This window comes from Balaenoptera physalus, assembly GCF_965194825.1.
Source record: "Balaenoptera physalus genome assembly, chromosome: 3".
In the NCBI taxonomy this organism is placed as follows: Eukaryota; Metazoa; Chordata; class Mammalia; order Artiodactyla; family Balaenopteridae; genus Balaenoptera; species Balaenoptera physalus.
This window is the reverse complement of record NC_138890.1, coordinates 92,110,216-92,133,710: the sequence shown is the minus strand read 5'-3', so window position 1 is coordinate 92,133,710 and position 23,495 is coordinate 92,110,216. Positions and strand designations below refer to the sequence as shown.

The following is a 23,495-nucleotide window of genomic DNA, read 5'->3' as shown; positions in this document are numbered from 1 at the left end:
GCCAGAATTTATTTCATGAATTACTTTTGCTTTACTCTATAAAAGTAATAAAGAGTATACTTCTCAAAAGAATAAATCATCAACTGACTGAGGACTATCTAATTACACTATTTCATTAATAAAATTTTCTAACCTCTCTTTTTATAAGCGAAAAGTAAGTGACAAATTCACACACACAAATAACTAGGGACTTAATTAAAAATGGAACTTCCATGATATACATTTAAACCAATTCTCTACATCACCTATATATACACAAAGGTTTCTCGCACTGGTAATGGTATTATTCAACACTCTAGATACCAAAACTACTAAGAGAAAACTCTAATAATTTGAAATTCTTTGTTTCTATCCAAGGCAGAAAGGTAAACTAGTGCATTTTGGAAAGATTTTCAACTGCAAGGATTTAAAAAATTAGGTTAAATATATATTGTAAGAACACTAAGGCTATATTATAAATTGGGGACTGAATAGTTTGAAGTTCACAATTTACTGGGCTAATAGTATAGCTAATATATAGTTATATATATATTTCACATAAACCATTAGAATTTTGAACTGTTGGAGTAAGAATAATTACCACAGTTCACATAAAGATGGGGTTATTCTCATTCTTTTTAAAAAATGCCATGGGAGTTTTATCTGGATATTCTCCAAGGACCATAGAGTAAGATAACTTGGTTTTACTTTCCTTTCAAAATGTGAACACCTTCCATGGAAAGTCATTTCTCTTAGCTGCTGTGTCAGCATTTGATAACTCCTAATTTGGTACTTGAATTTGTGAACTGAAGCACCAAAGAAAATTGTGCAACCATATAGATAAGTTTATATAGTTTTAGGGTACTTAGAAAGAAAATATGAGCTTACTTGTTTGGATTAGTAAGAAAAGATAACTCATGTTTTCTAAATATTGATAGCAAAACCGAACATGTTTTTTCTTACAGTAAATAGTTGATCCCTGGGTAATGCAAGAATTACAATAAATCTTAAAATGTTGCTCTTTCATATCTTATAAAAACATACTCTTAAAGAAGCTGAAGTATTAATAACCAAAGCCTAAGAACAATTCAAAGTAAATTTTACATATTTTACTGTACATTTGTTATTTTATAATACACACAAGCATACATATCTAATATATAATAAATGCATATATCAAGTTTGTAAGCTATGAACTTATAAAAAGAAAAAGAAACCATATGATTTTCATACTAAACTTTAGATTGTTTAGTAATGATAGAATGACTGGAAATATAAAGTTACTCTCCATAATAAGGAGATTCCTTACAGTAAAAAAAATGTTTTGCTGTGATTTAGGATATAGGTGCTTAATCATGACAAGGTTATATGGGAAAGTGTGCACTAGATCTGCTGCTTCACAGAAGGCTGAAAGAGAAGAGGGAACACATCTCTTTTCAATTATATGATCATTATCTCATAGGCTTTCTATAAACATATTAATATATTTTTAATGGATATGCAATGACTTAATATCATGATTACATATGGTATTTTGTAATGTCCTCCTCTAATGCCTGTTGCAATTTATTTAAATAATATTTTTTAAAAGAGTCCAGTATTTAGATGCTGTTACCTAGTAGTTACTTGCAACTGTTACATTGTTATAATAAATTCAGATTTCATTATTGAATATAAATGGAAAACAATACTGTATATTGATCACATGTAGTAATTCCAAGTTAAATGTCAAAATATTATAAAGTTGGAATGGTCCTTGTGCCATCATTTCTAAACAAACTTTTGACCACTGAGGGACTGTAGATTTTTTTCAAATTGCTAATGCAAACTTTTGCCATTATTTGCATTTTTTTCTTCAGCTATGAAGAAATGGAAAACTATCACGTTTGAAATTCTTGCCTTACCAACCGAAATAAATTTTATGTCTACTGTATATGACAAATAATGCTTTATCTGGTTATTCATCCAAAACATATATTGAAGACTTAATGCATGTCATATGCTTAAAAAACAACAACAACAAAAAAACGTATTCTACTCCACTCAATTGCCCATATAGAGTGAGAGTAGTGGAAGATCAGCAGTAATAACAAAGGTGATGATTAGCTGAGTCTTGGTGGCTCACTTATTAAGGTGTCTCCCTATAGTCAGACATTTGGCAATACAGGTGAAAGTATAACAAGGAATAAAATTTGATAGGCAGGCAGAAGTTTAAAGCCACACTCTACCAATCTGCTACCCAAGACATATGTGATTGCATAAGGGATGAGACTGATGAAAAAAAGATATGCAGCAATGAATGCAGCAATCAGATTATCCAGGGAATCTGGAAGTGAAACGTCAAAAATTGTAGTCAGTTTATGGAGATTTCATTGGTCAATCATGGTAGACTGGGAGCCAGGAGAGTCATATTTGACTCATACGCCTGTTGATCAGAGAAATCAAGTCTTCATAATTAGGAATAAAGATGTCTGAGAAAGTAAGCAATAAAATGAGAGGGGGAGAGAAAGATTATATTATACATATTTATATATTAAGTATAAAAAACAGCACTGAGAACCAGAGAAATGGCAACATGAATAGATTTCAGCTTTGTTGTTGGCTTTGAAGAAGGAAAAATGAGGCCATGAGCCAAAGAGTGAAGCACCTAGTAGAGGAGCTTGGACAAATTGGTGAATAGGAAAAGTGGTCAAGATGATGGAGAAGGAAGACTCTGAGCTCACCTCCTCTCATGGGCACAGCAAAATTACAACTATTTATAGAGCAACTATTGATGAGAAAGACTTGAAGACAAGCAGAAAAGCTAGGGCAAACTAAAAAGCTTTGGTACAGCTAAGGAAACAATCAACAGAACAAAAAGGCCACCTTGTGAATTACATATGGTAATTGTGAATTACCATATGTAAATGTGAATGGGAGAAGATATTTGCAAACGATATGTCCAACAAGGGGTTAATATCCAAAATATACAAAGAACTCATACAACTCAACATCAAAACAAACAACTCAATTAAAAAATGGGCAGATGACCCAACTAGATATTTTTCCAAAAGAAGACACACTGATAGCCAACAGGCACATGAAAAGATGCCCAACATCACTCACCATCAGGGAAATACAACTCAAAACCACAATGAGATATCACCTTACACCTGTCAGATTGTCTACTGTCAGAAATACAACAAGTAACAAGTGTTGGCAAGGATGTGGAGAAAAGAGAACCCTCATGCACTGTTGGTGGGAATGTAAATTGGTGCAGCCACTAAGGAAAACAGTATGGTGATCGCTCAAAAAATTAAAAATACAACTACCATGCAATCCAGCAATTCCACTCCTGTGTATTTATTAAAAGAAAATGAAAACATTAATTCAAAAAGATATATGCATCCCTATGTTAATTGCAGCATTATTTACAAGAGCCCAGATATGGAAGCAGCCTACATGCCCATTGATAGATGAATGGATAAAAATGTGGTATGTATAACATGTACAATGAAATATTTGTCATAAAAAGGATGAAATTTAGCCATCTGCAATAACAAGGTGCATCTAGAGGGTATTATGTTAAGTGAAATAAGTCAGATAAAGACAACTACTGTGTCATTTCACTTATACATGGAATATAAAAACAAAACAAATGAAACACGCATAACTAAACAAAAACAGAGACATAGACACAGAGAACAAACAGGCAGTTGCCAGAGGGAATGGATTGGTAGAGGAGAGGAATATGTGAGGGAAGGATAAACTTTCAGTTACAAAATAAATGGGTCACAGGTATAAAGGTACAGTGAGGGGAATATAGTTAATAATTATGTAATATCTTCATATGGTGACAGATAACAACTAGACCTATCATGATTTAGGAATTAACATAGTGTTATAGGTCAATTATATTTCAAAAACAAACCCAGAAACAAACTCATAGAAAAAGAGGTCAGAGGAGGGTAAGTTAGATGAAGGCAGTCCAAAGGTACAAAGTTTCAGTTATAAGATGAATAGGAAAAAAATAACAGTATTTCTTATTTAAGATTGAATATTATAGAGTAGTGGAAAAAAGAATAGAAAGTAAGAGAGAGATAAAAATAGACAAAAAATAAATGTAGAGTACAACAAGAAATAAAGAGGAAAGGAGAACCGTGTATATATAGATAACCATGCATTTGAGTTTTATAAGTATATCATGAGAAAAAGAGAATGGCTATCTGATCCTAAAAACAATCATTGAAGCAGACAATAAAAATTTAAAATAAACTATAGAAAAAGTAATATAATTAATGAATCATTAAACATATTTAAATTCAGTTTAAAACTTTAATTTTTTTAATATTTAAAAAACTTTTACTGACTTTGGTAACTAGAATAATCCAAGGAACATCTATGAGTCAGTGTTTGTAGTCAACACAGCTCGCTTTCCTCAAACATCTTCTCCATTCCTTGATAAAGCAGTTTGCCAAAATGCCAGGGTACATATACTGAATTTACTCATAACTATCGATATGTATTTAGGTGTGTTTTAAAATCAGCCTGAGTCTCCATTGTTTCATTTGTGAAACAGTGATATAAATACTAAACTCTAAGTGTTACTGTAATAATCAAATAGATAACATGTAATTGTCTAATATATTTTAGGAACCCAACTAACATCATTTCCCTTTTCTCCTTCATGTTTTGCCCTCTGATAATTTCTAAGTAAATATGACCATTAATTTTTATATAAGTGAAACTTATTTCGAAATATTTCCTGGGATTGATTTTTAGATATTCTAGGCAAATTTATAGGATTCATTTGAGACTGAAAGAAGACAGGTCTCTTGGAGATTCTCTGTAGGAGTACAATTTATTTCTCACACTTATTTGCTTAGTAACAATCTATGTCCAGTTTCACTACACAATGATTCACTGAAACCATAGATAGAGGGTTTATCTCCACTTACTTCACTGTAATTATGCAAATACTGCCTAGGACTTTTATGTGATAAAATTAATATTTGATACATCTTCACCTGGGAGTCTGATACTATAATGGATTATTATTATTATTATTATTATTATTATTAAATGTTGCTTACCTATGCACTCACCTAATGCAAATGAAATCTCATATAATAGTTAAGGCCACATACATTTTAAGATAATACACTTCTGTATTTTGGACCATCTAATTCTTATGTTGAAGTATATATGTCCCAGTATCATTGAAAAACCTTAAAAATAAAATCCTGTACTCACTGTGTAGCTGGGATTTTCTAATCACTGTTCAGAGAAATTGAGGATCTGATACAAATAATTATCCAAAACAGGCATTTGTATAAACAGAGTGTCTGTTATCAAGGGGTTTCTTCTTTTATCTAGCATATTGGGAGTTAAAAATAAGGATTCAAGGGAAAAAATTCCCTGATTCATATAAAAATACTTTCCAGCGGAAAAAAAAAGTCAAATTTAAAAGACGGTAATTAATGAAAAGTCAAGCTTTGTGCTTATTTTTGAAAGCAAATGTTAAAAATTAACATTTTTCTCAAGAAGAAAAATATTTAAAAAATTAACAACATTAGACTTGGTTAACATTTCTATGTCACTTAAAAATTAAGACATAATAAAAGGCTTAGTAAGGGAACACATACTAATTTTTTCATCTTATATATGATGCCATCAACTGATGCTATACAATTTTTACTTTTAGTATTTAGAGAAACAGATTCCATGAATACTCTATGTGGTTTTTTAAAGCAACTACTATTATTTTGAAAAATAGTCTATGTGCCTTCCAAATTACTGGAGAAAAACACTAAAACACAGTTATCGACAAGAAAAAAAAGAAAAACAAGTAAACAGAAAAGTCTGAGAATAAAAAATTATATGCAAAAAAAGACAATATGCTTGTTCTGAGAAACAGGATAGTGTAATGTTTAACAGCATAAGCTCCAGGGACTGTGAAGGTTTGAAATCTGTCTTGGTTTCTTCCTAAATGTATAGTCTTTGATACATTATTTAATCTCACTATGTTACAATGCCTTCATATGTAAAATAAAGGTAATAATAAAATATACCTTTATTTGTTTTTCAGATGATTAAATGTGTTTTGTGAAGATTAAAGCCCTTAGAATAGTGTCTTCTTTTTATTATCAGCACTTATTCTTGCACATAAAAGTACCAAATTAAGCACATGTATTAAAAAGAAAATTACTTTTAGAGTAAAAATATGATTACAAAAGGATTCTTTAAAGATTACATAGTTTACACAATGATAGAGTAAGCAAAGAAAGCAGAATATAAAGGTTTCAGAAAACAGGGAAACAACACAAGAGAAAGGTGAAGGCAATTAACAAGTTAACAAAGTTGCAGAGTTAATCAAGAGGCCTAAAGGATTACTAATCCATAGTGAGGGAGACAGAGAGGAATCTAGTAGAGACATCTCAAGGGAAAAAATATCTATTAATTATCTGTCCATTTTACTTTGAGGAAATATGTAAATGTATGATATGGAAATGCATGGAGAGACTGAGTCAAATTTAAAAGAAGCAGCAGAAGTAAAAGAAGAAGAAGAAGAGAAGGAAGAGGCAGAGGAACTAGACTAATAAAACAGTAAAGAAATGATTAATTCCAAGGGTAAAATAAATTATAAATGAAAGAATGTAATCATAGTATTGTATAGTACTTGACTAAACAGTAAATTGTATTAGGTTTACAATGAGCTAAAATGTTTACCTAACATAATATAGTATAAACAAACATATCTTCAATTTATGAAACAAGAGATAGCAGTATATTCATCTTAATTATAAATTAGTAATAGCAGAACAGATAGCTTCAAGAGTTGCTTCTTTTTACCATTAGGATTGAGAATAAGGAGAGCAGTAAAATTCATTGGGTCTTCAGTTATAGGGTTATCAGGTGGTCAAGCATTTCTTGTGGTGGCTGTTACTAAGTTGTCCTGCCATACTTTCACGTAGTAAGGAGACAATAAGCCCAACCGGATTTAGACAGTTATTATTTACAGACATGGTGGTAGACAGAGCTGCTTTTTCACATCAGCTTCCCTTGATCCTAAATTCCATGAAGATGTGAAGGCAGACCAGGTGGGTGCTATACACACAGGGCTTCAATTTCATAGCAAAAGGACACTCAGCTTATGACAACTCCTTCCCCTGACTTTTCAAGGACTATTGTAAACCTGATCATTATTGCCTCTCAAGAAAAACATTATCTTTCTTACATTAAAACTTAAGCAAATCTTTTAGGAGGAGGTGAGGGATAGACCTTTATTTTTACTATCCTGGAATGTCTCTACCAAGACATTCTCTATCTTTATTATCTTTTAACATAATAAATCTGAAAAAAAAGGCTTTTTATGCCTGAACATGAATTAACATGATTGAGAAATTTCTCCCAAGAGTTGCTGCTGCCTTCTTCCCAGAATCTTTAATCATCATTCATAGTGATAAAATATTGTAAACTTCCTTCTGGAAATTTAGAATGATATAATGATATCTACTATTTCCATTTCTATTCAGCATTCTGAAGTTACTAGACAGCATAATAATAACACAAAAATAAACATTAATAATAAGGTAATAAAAGTACCATAATATTTGATGAGATAACTGTCTAGGAAGATTATCCTAAAGGTTCTAGAGATGAGGTTTTAGAATTAATAAAGTAATTCAACAAAGATGCTGAATAAAAATTCAACACACAAAAATCAACTGAATTTCTACATATTAAGAATGAAGAGTTAGAAATTTAGAACAATTTTATTTAAAACTGATTCAAAAACAAAATGCAATTAGGGATAAATCCTATGAAACATAAGCTAAAAAATGGGTTAATGTGCCATATTCATAGTTTGAAAGTCAGTATTTTAAAGATGACAATTCTCCCAAGTTAAATTGTATTTTCAACCTTATCCCATACAAAATCAAAGCACTTTTTTTCCATGAAAAATTGTAAGTTGATTTTACAAAATAAATGGAAGTTCAGAGCCAAAAATAGCCAAAATAACCCGATGAAGAACAATTTTAGAAGAATTACACCATCAGACATGCAGTCTTAAGGTACAGCTATAGAAAATAAGAGTATAGAATCAGTGCAATTAGAGACAAAATAGTGAAGAATGAGAAAGAACAGAAAGACATGAAGGAGAATAGAAATAACTGCTTGTTTTAGTGCCATTGCAATGCACACAGGGAGAGAAACTTTTAAAGAAATGTTAATGAGGCAACTGAGTTTCCATATTGAGAAAAAAAAGAACTTTTATCTTTTCCTAAAATCATATGCAAAACTCAGTTCCAGACACATTTTGGGATTAAATGTGTAAGGTAACATGATGCAACTGGGAGAACAGTGAAGAACTTTGGGTGGGCAAAATTTACTGGAAGAAATCACACACATTAAAAAACTAGTAACCTGAGGAGATCAAGATGGCAGAGTAGGAGGATGTAGGGGAACTCACCTCCCACCACGAACACATCAAAATACATCTACCTGTGGAATAATTTTCACTGAAAATTAACTGGAAACTGGCAGAAAGACTACAACCAAGGCTATAAGAAATATCCACAGGGAATTGGGTAAGAAGGGAAGTCAAGCCATCAGGTCCGGACTTGTGACCCTATGAGAGGGCTCAGAGGAAAAGGGAGATTACCCGGGCAGAGATCCTCTCTGAGGGCTGAGCAGTTTGAACTACATATTGGCTTTGCCAGCCCTGGGGTCTGACACAGGGAAGATGAGCCCCCTTGGCTGGCTGGAGGGCTGGAGGGCTGGTGCGACTAACAGGAGTGCTGTGGGAAGCCGGTACTCTGTACATGAGGATTACATGTATGCTTGCCTCCTGCAGAAACAGGTCGGAAATGGTGGATTGAAAAGTGCTGGAGTGGCTGTCTAGTCTCCCACTCCCCAGCCTGAGCCAAGCAAATGCTCCATCCCTGCTTGCTTTTTGACACAGCTCCACACTGGAGTGAAGGCTTGGCTGCAAGACACTGAGGTGGCTAGGACCTGAAGAGGCATCTGAGAAGTGGGGAGGCAGCCATTACTGGAGCTTACCCAGGCAGCTCATCACAAGCATCTCTGACCTCTACCTGTGGCTAGACCAGCAAGGCCTGTGCTGTGATACATGCCAAAATCCTACACAAGCTCTGCATGCCCTGCTGTGAAGCCCCACACCAGGGTGAGGGTAGCAGAGGCTCAAGGGGAGAGCTCATTTCTGAGGGACAAAAGAGGCTCAGAACCAAAGTGGTGTGTGAGTAGGGCAGGGGCAGCCATTACTAGCACTTACACAGGCAGCATGTCAGAAGCAGTCTAGGCCTTTGACCCAGGCTAGACCACCACAGCCTTTGCACTGACCCATGCTGAGTGCCCATGTCAACCTCTCTTGCTGCAGCATTGCTTCCCTCTGAGGCGAGGATGCCAGTGCTGGGAGGGGTGAGAGCACACATTAAAGTTAATGGAACCAGCTCAGTCTTGACTCTCAGGACTTTTGCTCCACTAACCTGGGACATACCATACCCCCTGATAGGGCAGTGACAGCCACTGGGCAGAGGGGAAGCCTTGCCTCACCCCTGACTCCAGACCTAGCCCTTCCATTTCCAGCCCCACCTTCTACCAAGGTGATAGCTGCCAGCACACCCTAAGCAAAGACATGACTTGGGTTCAGGTCAAATCTAGCTCTCCCACCAAAGCCATTGGGCACACACAGACTGCATAGGGACACTTCCACAAAAGAACATCCTTTTCAAGGTCACCACAGGTAACTCTTTCACCTAATTTCATAGAGACAGAGAAAGTTCAGCAAAATGAGAGGATAGAGGAATTTGTCTCACGAGAAAACTTCTGAAAAAATAATGAAACAGAAATAAACAATTTACCAAATAAAGAATTGAAATCATTAGTAATAACGAATGGTAACTGAATTAGGGAAAAGAATAGATGAAAAGAGTGATAATTTTAACAAGGAACTAGAAAATATAAAAATAACCAGTCAGGCCTGAAGAATACAATAACTGAAATGAAAAAAAAACAAACAGTGAAACGAAAGAACAGCAGACCAGGTGATAGAGAATAATGTATAAGCAATCTGGAAGATAGAATAATGGAAATCATACAATTAGAACAACCAAAAGAAAAACAAATTTTAAAAAATGAGAACAGTTTAGGGTATCTCTGGGACAACATCAAGTGTATCAACATTTGCATTATAGGGGTCCCAGAAAAAGAAAAGAGAAAGAAGGGGTTCAAAAATGTATTTGATGAAATTATGGCTGACAATTTCCCAAACCTAGAGAAGGAAACAGATATCCAGGTACAGGAAGCACAGAAGGTCCCAAACAAGATGAACACAAACAGACCCACAAGATATATCATAATTAAATTGCAAAAGTTAGAGGTGAAGAGAGGATTCTAAATGCAGCAAGAGAAAAACAAAGAATCATATATAATGGGACTCCCATAAGGCAATCAGCTGATTTTTCTGCAGAAGCTTTGCAGGCCAGAAGGGAGTGGCATGATATATTCAAAGTGCTCAAAGGAAAAATCTGTAATGTAGGATACTCTATCCAGCAAGATTATAATCTAGAATTTAAGGAGAGATAAAGAATTTCTTAGACAAGCAAACACTAAAAGAATTCATCAATACTAAACATATCTTACTCAATACTTTATATATATATAAACAGAATCACTTTTCTGTACACCTGAAACTAACATAACATTGTAAATCAATTATGCTTCAATTAAAAAAAAATACCAAACATACCCTAAAAGAAATGTTAAAGGGTCTTCTCTAAGTGAAAAAGAAAAGGCCATAAGAAGAAGTAAAAGTCTGGAGGAAAAGAAAAACTCCACTATAGTAAAGGCAAATATGTAACAAAAGCTGAGGATCAACCACTTAAATAAGCTACTACAAAGATTAAAAGACAAAATAGTATAAAATCAACAGGACTACAATAACCAGTAAAGGACTAAACATGAAGATGTAAAATATGACATAAAAAACACAAAATGTGGGGGAGGAGAGTAAAAAAGGTAGATCTTTTAGAAGGTGTTTGAACTTAGAGGACTACTGATTCAAACAAATAGATATAGATCAACATATATGAACCCCATGGTAACCAGCAATCAATAACCTGCAATAGATACACAAAAACTACAGAGGAAGAAACACAAGCATACTACTAAAGAAAATCATCAAACCACAGGGAAAAAACAAAAAGAGGAAGAACAGAAAAAAAAAAAAGAAAACAACCAGAAAACATGTAATAAAATGGTAATAAGTATATACCTATCAATAATTACTTGAAATATCAATGGACAAAATACTCCATTCAAAATACATAGAGTGGCTGACTGGATAAAAAAAATAAGACCCATCTATACGCTGCATACAAGAGACTGACGTCAGGCTGAAAGTGAGGGAATGGAAAATGATCGCCCCAATGATCATAGCAGCATTATTTACAATCACCAAGATATGGAAATAACTTAAGTGTCCATCAACAGATGAATGGATAAAAAAGATGTGGTGTATATACACACACACATACACACACACACACACACACAATGAAATATTACTCAGCCATAAAAAAGAATGAAATTCTGCCATTTGTAACAATGTGGATGGACCTAGAGAGTATTATGCTTAGTGAAATAAGTCAGAGAGATAGAAATATTCTATTTCATCACTTATATGTAGAATCTAAAAAACAAAACAAACATATGTAACAGAAACAGTCTCAGAGATACAGAGAACAAACTAGTGGTTAACAGTGGAGAGAAGGAAGGGAGAGGGGTAAATAGGTGTATGGGATTAAGAAATATAAACTGCTATGTATAAAATGGATAATCAGCAAGGATATATTGTACAGTACAGGGAAATAGGCCATTATTTTATAATAAATTTAAATGGAGTATAATCTATAAAAATATTGAATAACTATGTTGTACACCTGAAACTAATATAATACTGTAAGCCAGCTGTACTTCAATATAAATATACATACATACACATAAGTAAATACATGCATACAATCAGAAAAACAGTAACCTAAAGGAAACACTGATCACCTGGATCCCATTATGGTGAAAAACCACTATTCATCAAAAGTAATCATGAAACTAGTGAAAATGTAATCCACTAGGTAGAAGTGTATATATACATATATAATATATATATATATATATATATATATATGGAAATCAACTTGTGTTGAGAATGCACAAATGAATTTTTTATTATTCAATAAAAATATAAACAACAAATTTGAAAAATGATCAAAAGACTTGGTAAGATTCTTCACAAGAGAAGATATCCAAATTGCTAATAAAGATATGAAAGGATCCTCAATTTTATTAAACTTTTGGGAAATACTAAATATCACTTACTCACAAGAATGGTTAAAATGAGAAAGATGGCCAATGCCACACCCTAAGGTAGTTTTTCCTAGGCCTCTAGGAGCACAAACTATAGAAACATCACAGAAATTTCAATTGTGAATCTTGTGAATGTGAGATTCTCCTGTGTAGAAAGAAGAGTTAATCAGTAATCTTAAAAAATTAGAAAAAAAAGCAGAACTACCCTAGTGAAAATAGAACAAAACAATTAAGAGCAGAAATTACTGATGTAGAAGACAAAAAGACAGGATAGGATCAATCCTATATATATATATGGTTCACTGGGGAACAATACTAATAAAATTGACCAATTCCTAGTAAGATTGAACAAGAAATAGAAGTTGAATAAACAATATTAAGAACGAGAAATAAGACTTTATTACATACACAGTAAAATTTTTTAAATATGCACTAGAAAGATAAACAATGAATTTCCAATAGTGATAGTGATTACCTCTGGGGAAACAATGGCATTTTTTAGTGATATACAAATTCATGCTTATTCTCTATAACATACATTAATTATGAAGTAGTAATTAAAAATCACCAAGCAAATGGGCAGAGGTGTATATGTACCATTCCACATTTGAATTGGAATTCTAACTCCACTGTTAGAATAACCTACTATGTGACCTTGATCAATTCACTGAAGTCATAATTTCCCATCTGGATATGCAGATAATAATACTTATTCCATAGATTTGTTCTGAGAGTTAAACAACTTAATATATATAATATTATATTATATTATATATTATAATTATATATATATATATATAATAATATATATAATATTTATCAATGGCTCTGGTAGATAGAAAAGTGTCAACAAAAAGATTCTAAGTACCAAATGATGCATGATGCATTGGTAAGATATATAGATCTTACATTAAAGGTAGAGAACACACAAATATTGAGAAAAGAGTAATTATTATGAACAAATGCTGCACAGAGAGCAGCATGAAAGGTCACCTAAACTCAGACTACAGAGATTGGAGGTGTAGCAATAATAAATAGTGTCTTCCAGAGGAATTTATATATACAATTCTAGGAGATAGAGGAGCTAGATCTTTCAGAGTACTGAATGCTATTTTACATAGAATGGGCAGATCCAGGTTTTATACAGTCTGAAGCTTATACAATTTTAGAAAATATATATATATATCTTTCCATCTGTTTGTGCCATCTATGATTTTTTTCATCAGCATCTTATACTTTTCAGAATATAGGTCTTCTGCCTCCTTAGGTAGGTTTATTCCTAGGTATTTTATTCTTTTTGATGTGATGGTAAATGGGATCGTTTTCTTAATTTCTCTTTCTGATCTTTTGTTGTTAGTGTATAGAAATTCAACAGATTTCTGTGCATTAATTTTGTATCTTATACTTTACTGAATTCATTGTTGACCTCTAGTAGCTTTCTGGTAGAGTCTATAGGATTTTCTATGTATAGTATCATGTCATCTGCAAACAGTGACACTTTTTCTTCTTCTTTTCTGATTTGGATTCCTCTTATTTCTTTTTCTTCTTTGATTGCCATGGCTAGAACTGCAAAACTATGTCAAATAAAAGTGGTGAGAGTGGGCATCCTTGTCTTGTTCCTAATCTTACAGGAAACTCAGCTTTTCACTGTTGAGTTATGATGTTAGCTGTGGGTTTGCCATATATGGCCTTTCTCATGTTGGGGCATGTTCCCTCTATCTATGCCCACTTTCTGGAGAGTTTTTATCATAAATGGACATTGAATTTTATCAAAAGCTTTTTTCTGTATCTATTGAGATGATCATATGGTTTTTATTCTTCAATGTTAATGTGGTGTAGCACATTGATTTGTGGATACTGAAAAAACCTTGCATCCCTGGGATAAATCCCACTTGATCATGGCGTATGATCCTTTTAATGTACTGTTGGCTTCGGTTTGCTAGTATTTTGTTGAGGAGTTTTGTGTCTATGTTCATCAGTGACATTGGCCTGTAATTTTCTTCTTTGTGGTATCTTTGTCTGGCTTTGGTATCAGGGTGATGGTGGCCTCAGAGTTTGGAAGTGTTCCTTCCTCTGCAAGTTTTTGGAATAGTTTCAGAAGGATAGGTATTAACTCTTCTCTAAATGTTTGGTAGAATTTGCCTGTGAAGCCATCTTGTCCTGGACTTCTGTTTTTTTTTGGGAGTTTTTAAATCACAGGTTCAATTTTAGTGCTTGTAATTGGTCTGTTCATATTTTGTACTTCTTTCTGGTTCAGTCTTGGGAGATTTTACCTTTCTAAGAATTTGTCCATTTCCTCTAGGTTGTCCATTTTATTGGCATAGAGTTGCTTGTAGCAGTCTCTTATGGTCATTTGTATTTCTGTGGTGTCGGTTTTAACTTCTCCTTTTTCATTTCTAATTTTATTGATTTGAATTTTCTCCTTTTTTTTCTTAATGAGTCTGGCTAAATGTTTATCAATTTTGTTTATCTTTTCAAAAAAACCAACTTTTAATTTCATTGATCTTTTCTACTATTTTCTTCATCTCTATTTCATTTATATCTGCTCTGATCTTTATGATTTCTCTCCTGCTATCTTTCAGTTTTGTTTGTTCTTCTTTCTCGAGTTGCTTTAGGTGTAAGGTTATGTTGTTTATTTGAGATTTTCTTGTTTCCTGAGTTAAGCTTGTATTGTTATAAAGTTCCTTCTTAGAAACACTTTTGCTGCATCCCATGGAGTTTGGATCATCGTGTTTTGTTTTCATTTGTCTCTAAGTGTTATTTGATGTCCTCTTTAATTTATTCAGTCATCCATTGGTTGTTTAGTAGCATATTGTTTAGCCTCCATGTGTTTGTGGTTTTTTTTGTAGTTTTTTTCTTGTAGTTGATTTCTAATCTCATAGCATTGTGGTCAGAAAAGGTGCTTGAAATGACTTCAATTTTCTTAAATTTACTGAGGCTTAGTTTTGTGGCACAGCATGTGATCTATCTTGGAGAATGTTCCATGCACACTTGAAAAGAATGTGTATTCTGCTACTTTCAGGTGGAATGCTCTCTCTATATATATCAATTAAGTCCCTCTGCTCTAACGTGTCATTTAAGTCTTGTGGTTCCTTATTGATTTTCTGTCTGGATGATATGTCCATTGATGTAAGTGGGGTGTTAATATCCCCCACTATTATTGTGTTACTGTCAATTTTTCCTTTTGTGTCTATTACCACTTGCCTTATATACTTTGATGCTCCTAAGTTAGGTACAAATATATTTACAATTGTTGTATCTTCTTCTTGGATTGATGTCTGGATCATTATGTAGTGTCCTTCTTTGTCTCTTGTAACAGTCTTTATTTTAAAGTCTATTTTATTTGATATGAGTATTGCTACCCCAGCTTTCTTTTAGTTTTTATTTGCATTAAATGCATTTTTCCATCCCCTCACTTTCAGTCTGTATGTGGCTCTAGATCTGAAGTGGGTCTCTTGTAGACAGCATATATATGGGTCTTGCTTTTAGAAAGATATACTGTGATCTTGGATTGGAAGAATCAATACTGTCAAATTAACTATACCACCCAAAGCAATCTACAGATTCAATGCAATCCCTATCAAATTACCAATGGCATTTTTCACAGAAATGGAACGATCTTAAAACATATATTGAAACACAAAAGACCCTGAATAGCTGAAGCATTCTTGAGAATGAAAAATGGAGCTAGAAGAATCAGATGCCCTGACTTCAGACTATACTACAAAGCTACAATCATCAAAACAGTGGGGTACTGGCACAAAAAACAGAAGTATAGATTAATGGAACAGGATAGAAAGCCCAGAAGTATACCCACACATCTATGATCAATTAATCTACAGTAAAGGAGGTAAGAATATACAATGGAGAAAAGACAGTCTCTTCAATAAGTGGTGCTGGGAAAACTGGACAGCTAAATGTAAAAGAATAAAGTTAGAACATTCTCTAACACCACACATAAAATAAACACAAAATGGATTAAAGACCTAAATATAAGACCAGATACTATAAAACTCCTAGAGGAAAACATAGAACACCCATTGGCATAAATCACAGCAAGATCTTTTTGGATCCATCTCCTAGACTAATGTTAATAAAAACAAAAATAAACAAATGGGACCTGATTAAACTTAAAAGCTTTTGCACAGCAAAGGAAACCATAAACAAAACAAGACAATCTACAGATTGGGAGAAAATAGTTGCAAACAAAGCGACCGACAAGGGATTAATCTCCAAAATATATAAACAGCTCATACAGCTCAATATCAAGAAAAAACAAACAACCCAATCAAAAAATGGGCAGAAGATCTAAATAGATATTTCTCCAAAGAAGACATACAGATGACCAAGAGGAACATGAAAAGATGCTCTACATCACTAGTCATTGGAGAAATGCAAATCAAAACAACAATGAGGTATCACTTCACACCAGTTAGAATGGCCATCATCAAAAAATCTATGAACAATAAATACTGGAGAGAGTGTGGAGAAAAGGAAACCTCCTACACTGCTGGTGGGAATGTAAATTGGTACAGCCACTATGGAGAACAGTATGAAGGTTCCTTAAGAAACTAAAAGTAGAGCTACCCTATGATCCAGCAATCCCACTCCTGGGCATATATCTAAAAACATAAAAACTCTAATTCAAAAAGTTACATGCACACCAATGTTCACTGCAGAACTCTTTAAAATAGCCAAGACATGGAAGCATCTTAAGTGTCCATCGACAGATGATGAATGGATAAAAAGATGTGGTGTATACACACACACACTGAAATATTACTCAGCCATAAAAAAGAATGAAATAATGCCATTTGCAACAACATGAATGGACCTAGAATTTACCATACCATATGAAGTAAGCCAGAGAGAGAAAACCAAATAACATATGATATCACTTACATGTTAAATTTTTAAAAATGGTACAAATGAACTTATATACAAAACAGAAATAGACCCCCAGACATAGAAAACAAACTTATGGTTACCAAAGGAGAAAAGGAGGGGAGGTATAAATTAGGAGCTTGGGATTAACATATATATACCACTATATATAAAATATATAACCAACAAGGACCATACAGCACATGTAACTATACTCAATATTTTGTAATAACCTATAAGGGAAACGAATCTGAAAAAAGTAGATATATATGTATGTTTAACTGAATAATTTAGCTGTACACCTGAAATTAACTCAATATTTTAAATCAACTATACTTCAATAAAAAATATGTAATATAAGATTACATATAAAAGGGACTCTTTAGAATAAGTAAAATCACAACAAATTACAAATATTAAAAAGTTAGCAAATGTCCTAAAACAAACGCATAATAAGAATTTTTTTTTATCAATTGCTTAACACTTTTCTCTCAAATTATATTTACAGTTTTGGGCTGCATACTTTTTGATTTTTTTTTTTATAATGTGTATGAAAAACAGACATTGTGACCACAAAGGGACATGAAGAAACCTAAAAAAACTAAATTCCAGAAAAGGGCAAGCCCTTCTTGGAAGAGAATAAAGCACAATTCCTTTTATCCTTGGTGGAGGTAAAAGAGAAATCTGCCATATATGGGGTAAGGCAAAACCAGCTGAATATTTAACTAGTCTTTAATAGTTTTCAGCTACTAAATGATAGAGCAGTACACAGAGCTGAAATAACCTTATCTAAGTACTCCCTGCTTCCACCTATAGAAGACTTGGGTCAAGTAGGGATAATCTGAAAGAAATTCCTGAAGACACATAAGGCTTTTAGCTACTGAAGCCTGGGAGTGGGCCAGGAGAGCTGATGAAAAAAACCTCTTTAAGCCATCTGGGCTTTTATAAAATGTAAAGCAGTGGAGCAAAGAACTGAGCTGAGAGAGACTGCCCAAAGGATACAAAGACAGAGTTGGGATCAGAGAGCAGAAAGTAGAGAGAACTTGCCAACAATCCACAAAACTGCCAGCCAGAATCTAAAGCAGACAGAGATTCCCTCATATGCAGAAAGCTGATGGATTCTCTGTAAAGGATAAAGAAATCTCTCAAACTTTGACAGTTCAAAGAAGACAAACCCTGCCAAAGAGAGTCCAAAAACAGCATTCAAACATTTTAAGCCAGTGGTCAATTGAATCAAGCCACATCTTTAACAAACCCAGGCAAGTTCAAGTGCAGATCAGATAAATTCAGTCCCCCACTGCAGCATCCTAAAAGTGATGTACTATTTCCTAAGGGTATATATTATTCACTTTGCTATCTAGTAGTCTTCTAAATAAAATACCTGGCATAAATTTTAAATAGTATATGAAAATTATATATTGTATAAAAATTACAGACTATGTATAAGTTTTATTTATATATATGAAGAAGAAAATGTGTCTCATAATCAAGAAACAAAATAGTCAATACAAATAGACCAGAGATGGAGCAAATGGTTTTATCAGATGGGGTTTTAAAATAACTCCTATAATTATGATAAAATAGCTATAGGATGTATTTGAAAAGGTAAACTAAGTGAAGAAATGGAGGCTTTCAGCAGAGAAGTGAAACTATAAAAAAGACCAAATGAAAATTTTTAGACATTTACAAATATATCAGAAAGGAAGATTCAAGTAATGGGCACAAGAGCAGATTAGACACAGTAAAGAATAAGTAAATTTGAAGCCCAATCAATAAAAAATTATCAAAACTGAATTTTTTTAGAAAGAAAAAAAAAAAGAACAGTGTGTCCAAGATATGTAGGACAGTATTAAATGGTCCAAAAAAAGTATAATTTAAGTCTCAGAAGGAAAGGAGAATGAATCAGAAAATATATTTAGAAATATAATGACACCAAATTCCCCAAATTTGATGATAGATATAGAATACAGAGTTGTGAAGATAAATTAAACAAGCATCATGAATTATTAAAAAAATCACATCTAAGCATATTATACCTGAATTGCTGGAAAAAAAACAAATCAAAATACAAAGTGCATATATTTATAAGCAACCAGAGAAAAAGAAACAATAATAAAAGAAACAAAACACTTAAAGGCCAATTTTTAATAGAAATAAACAGAGGGCAAAAAACAATATTTTGAAAGTTCTGAAAGATGAAAATGGTCTATCTAGAGTTCTATATTCAACTAAAAGTTCTTAATAAAAGAGAAAGATATTTCCAGACAGACACAAATTGAGACAATGTGTTATCAGGAACACTAAGCTACATTAAAAGCTTGAAGAAGCTACTCAAACTGAAGTAAAATGTTATCTCATAAACGATAACTCTGTGAGAAGGAATAGAAAGCACTAGAAAAATAAAATATTTGTATAAATGTTTAAAAACTTTTTAGCACATTTAAAGGAGAAATAACCATTTATTTTCAGTTGGTAGAAGAAAAATATTACACAAATTTACAAAGGCAAAAAAGTGAAGTAAATGGAATTATACTCTGGTAAGGTTATTAGTAAAGTACTCTGTTATCATTTGAAAGAATATAGTAAAAAATTTAATATGCATATTTTATCATGTATTAAAATAGTACATATATATGTAACAAATGAGAAAAAATTAAGTTCTAAAAATACTTGCAATTCATGCCAAAGAAGATAAGCAAAGAAAAACCAAAAAGCAAGTGATAGACCTTAAACACAACATTATTAAAAACTGTAGGAAATATACAGAGGATAAACATGCCATTTGAAAGTCAAGGACTGTCAGACTAGGTAGAAAAGAATTCAGACACAACTATATGGTGTTTTTAAAAACTACTTTAAATATAAGGAATCACTGTGGTGGAAAATAAAAGAGAGGAAATAATATAACAAACATTAATAATAAAAAGTTAGCACAGCTCTATTAATGTGAGACAAAGTACCATTTGTCTGATTGAATTCAAGTGGGTATTTCTGGAGAAGAAAAGACATATATCATAATGAAAAAATGGTGAATCAATGAAGAAGGAATGATAATCCTGAGTGTGTACTTAATAGCAGTGTCCAAACACATGTAATGAATATTGACAGAACGAACCTAAAATAGAAAAAGGAAAAATCACAATAATGGGAGGAAATTTTATTTAGTGTTTAATATAGGTGTGAAATAATGAGTGTCTGAGTTGGGGAGTAAATTGAACAGATTATGAGAAAATATTGCACAAATATGCAAGTGAGGTAGAGAATCAAATTTAAAAACTAAATTGTGGAGTCTGGATAATTACTGACAGAAAATACAAAATCAGGAAATAAAATCATATTAAGGCCAGCTGGCTTGGTTTTCAACCTATTGGCTTGGAGGAATAAGGAAAACACTTGATTTATATTAATTAAATTATCTTTTCACAGTTTGTGTAAATCAATATCTTTATTGCTCTGAAATATTGCTTATACTGATTGTAGTTGCAGATGGGGAGCTAAAGGAGAAATACATTTCTACCTGTGTGAAAAAATTTTACATTAACAATATCCAGATGGTTTATCTCAAATATATGGCATTTATGAAAAAAACATAGGCTGCCAGTTTTAAATAATTTTAAAAGTAAATCATATTTTTGAACTAATGTAAATATTTAATTGATAATAAAATGATTGTTCATGTAAGTTAGAGGGATGGTAAGGTACTTCCATCTGGCTTGGTGATATGTGGGTTAAAGCATGTGTTACAGTCTATGTTCTGGATGTTTATTAAGTTTCTTTTCTCACTTTTATTGATACTCCATATACAAAACTCAGTATTAATATCATTGAGAATAATTGATATCATTGGTCAGATGTCTCAGAATATGGGGATAGGACAAAGACCTGGAAATGAAAACAAAATTTCCCACTAAAAAATATTGTAAGCACACTGTCAGATACAAAACTGGAGGACATTACACTCAAGACATGGAAGACTCAACGTTTCAGCTTAAAAATAGAGATATCAATTTCACATCTACTCTCTGATCAAATTCAGGTAGGAAGCTCTTTCCTCAGAGTTTGTTGCTGTAGTTGGATGTGGTTATTAAATATGACCATTAGCTGTTTTCTATTATAAGGGAAGAAAATCATTAGGTGTGGTAAAAATGTCAAACTCTAGATAAGTCAATGCTTTTCTACACAGTTTGGTCTTAAAAAGGCTGAGATCTTATTCCGGCATTAAATATTGTGATGTTTCTGCAGCAAAGTATGCTAAGTTCAGTCTATTCAAGATACTTAAAAACATCACTTGAGCAAGGCTCTTGAAATCATAGAAAATATTTACTTTTTAAAATCACCTCCCAGGACTTCCCTGGTGGTGCAGTGGTTAAGAATCTGCCTGCCAACGCAGGGGACATGGGCTTGAACCCAGGTCCAGGAAGATCCCACATGCCGTGGAGCAACTAAGCCCGTGCGCCACAACTACTGATCCTGCACTCTAGAGCCCACGAGCCACAACTACTGAGCCCTGTGCCACAACTACTGAAGCCCACGCACCTAGAACCTGTGTTCCGCAACAAAGAAAAGCCACCTCAATGAGAAGCCTGTGCACCACAATGAAGAGTAGCCCCTGCTCGCCTCAACTAGAGAAAGCCCACGTGCAGCAATGAAGACCCAATGCAGATAAAAATTTTAAGAAAATGTATAAAAAATAAAATAAAATCACTTCCCATTTAAAAAATATGAGCATCTTTTTCCTTATATAGCTAATACACATTGGTGTGAAACAGAAGTCTTGTATTTATTGCATATATCCTGGCACTGCACATGAAAAACTGGAGATTCTTTCTGTGACTGGTTCATGGACACATTTTTTGCTATTTCTTAACCTACAATTTTCCAATCAGAGGGTGTATTTTTAAAGCCTAATGTTCTCCTTGAATGAAGGAATGTACAAATCCAAAATCATGTGGAAACTCCTTTGTTCATTTTACATAGAAATACCTGGTTTCACTTCATATTTACTTGGTTTTCATCATTTCTGGTCCTACTCTAGCTTACATCATTATTCAGAATAACCATCAACAAAGGAAACTGTTTTTGTGTAGTTTTCAGTGATGAACTCAACAAAAAAGTCATTGATCAGTTTTCTTTCATATACGAACCTTATATATGACAAGAATGAATTCATATTCTGCAAAAGATTGTTTTCATCCCATTAAAAAGAAAACCATTAGAGAGTTGGGATAGTATTGCTTATTCCATATTTTATGCTATTAATATTGTATAGAATTCAATACTGCTGCTTCATCTGTACCATTTTTCTAGATTCCACATATATGTGTTATTATACGATATTTGTTTTTCTCTTTCTGACTTACATCACTCTGTATGACAGTCTCTAGGTCCATTCACATCTCTACAAATGACCCAATTTCGTTCCTTTTTATGGCTGAATAACGGGGTGGGATGAATTGGGAGATTGGGATGGACATATATACACTAATATGTATAAAATAGATAACTAATGAGAACCTGTTATATAGCACAGGAAACTCCACTTCACTGTACAGTAGAAAGTAACACAACATTGTAAAAAACTATACCCCAATTTAAAAAACAAGAATTCAATAGTGCCATTTGATTAACTAATTTTGTTATAACATTTAAATTGCTGTTTTAACAACTATACTTCCATTCCAATAAAGAATTCTCAGCCATTTAAACTTTGATCTATTTTGCTTATTGGGTGATAATGCAAGTGAAATGATAAACTGAAAATTTAACAAATAACTTATTTATAGACATAAAATGTTAAACAAAATGAACCATTCATGATAGTAAAGAAGAAATCACCCAGGCAGTCATCATATCTCATGTACAATGTATAAGAATTTGTTAAAGAAGCAAAACATGTTTTGATCAACATAATCCTTCATTTAAAAATTTCAAAAATATATGAGCAGAATTGCTTTACTTACTATATTCTTTTGGAATACCATCAGACTATCTGAGAACCACTGTATGAAACATCAGCGGAGTTGGTGTTCCCTTTACTATGTAAGGCCAGATGAATTTATTCCTTTGTCAAAGCATGTAATACTTTGGGGTAAGCTTTCAGTTAACCTCTCTTTTGTTGTTTTTCTCTACTACCATAGAAATCCAAGCCTCAGTGTTTAGAAAAATGTCAAGAATGCTCATTAATAGCCGTGTATCTTGTGTTCAATGGAACAGCTGGAAGCTGTCTGATAGATGGAAGGAAGGTAGAAACCAGGGAAAGGATCTCC

At 33.0% G+C, this 23,495-nt stretch overlaps 2 long non-coding RNA genes across 2 annotated transcripts in view; one reads left to right on the top strand and one right to left on the bottom strand.

Moving 5' to 3' along the window:
* LOC309659069 overlaps window positions 1–21,899 on the top strand; it is a 506,096-nt gene extending 484,197 nt beyond the window's left edge. The window contains exon 2 of the long non-coding RNA XR_014262564.1: window positions 13,838–21,899. This is a non-coding gene — a long non-coding RNA (uncharacterized lncRNA). The remainder of the gene's footprint in view (window positions 1–13,837) is intronic.
* LOC309659056 overlaps window positions 1–23,495 on the bottom strand; it is a 351,488-nt gene that overhangs the window by 217,907 nt on the left and 110,086 nt on the right. The gene's annotated exons all lie outside the window — the stretch shown is intronic.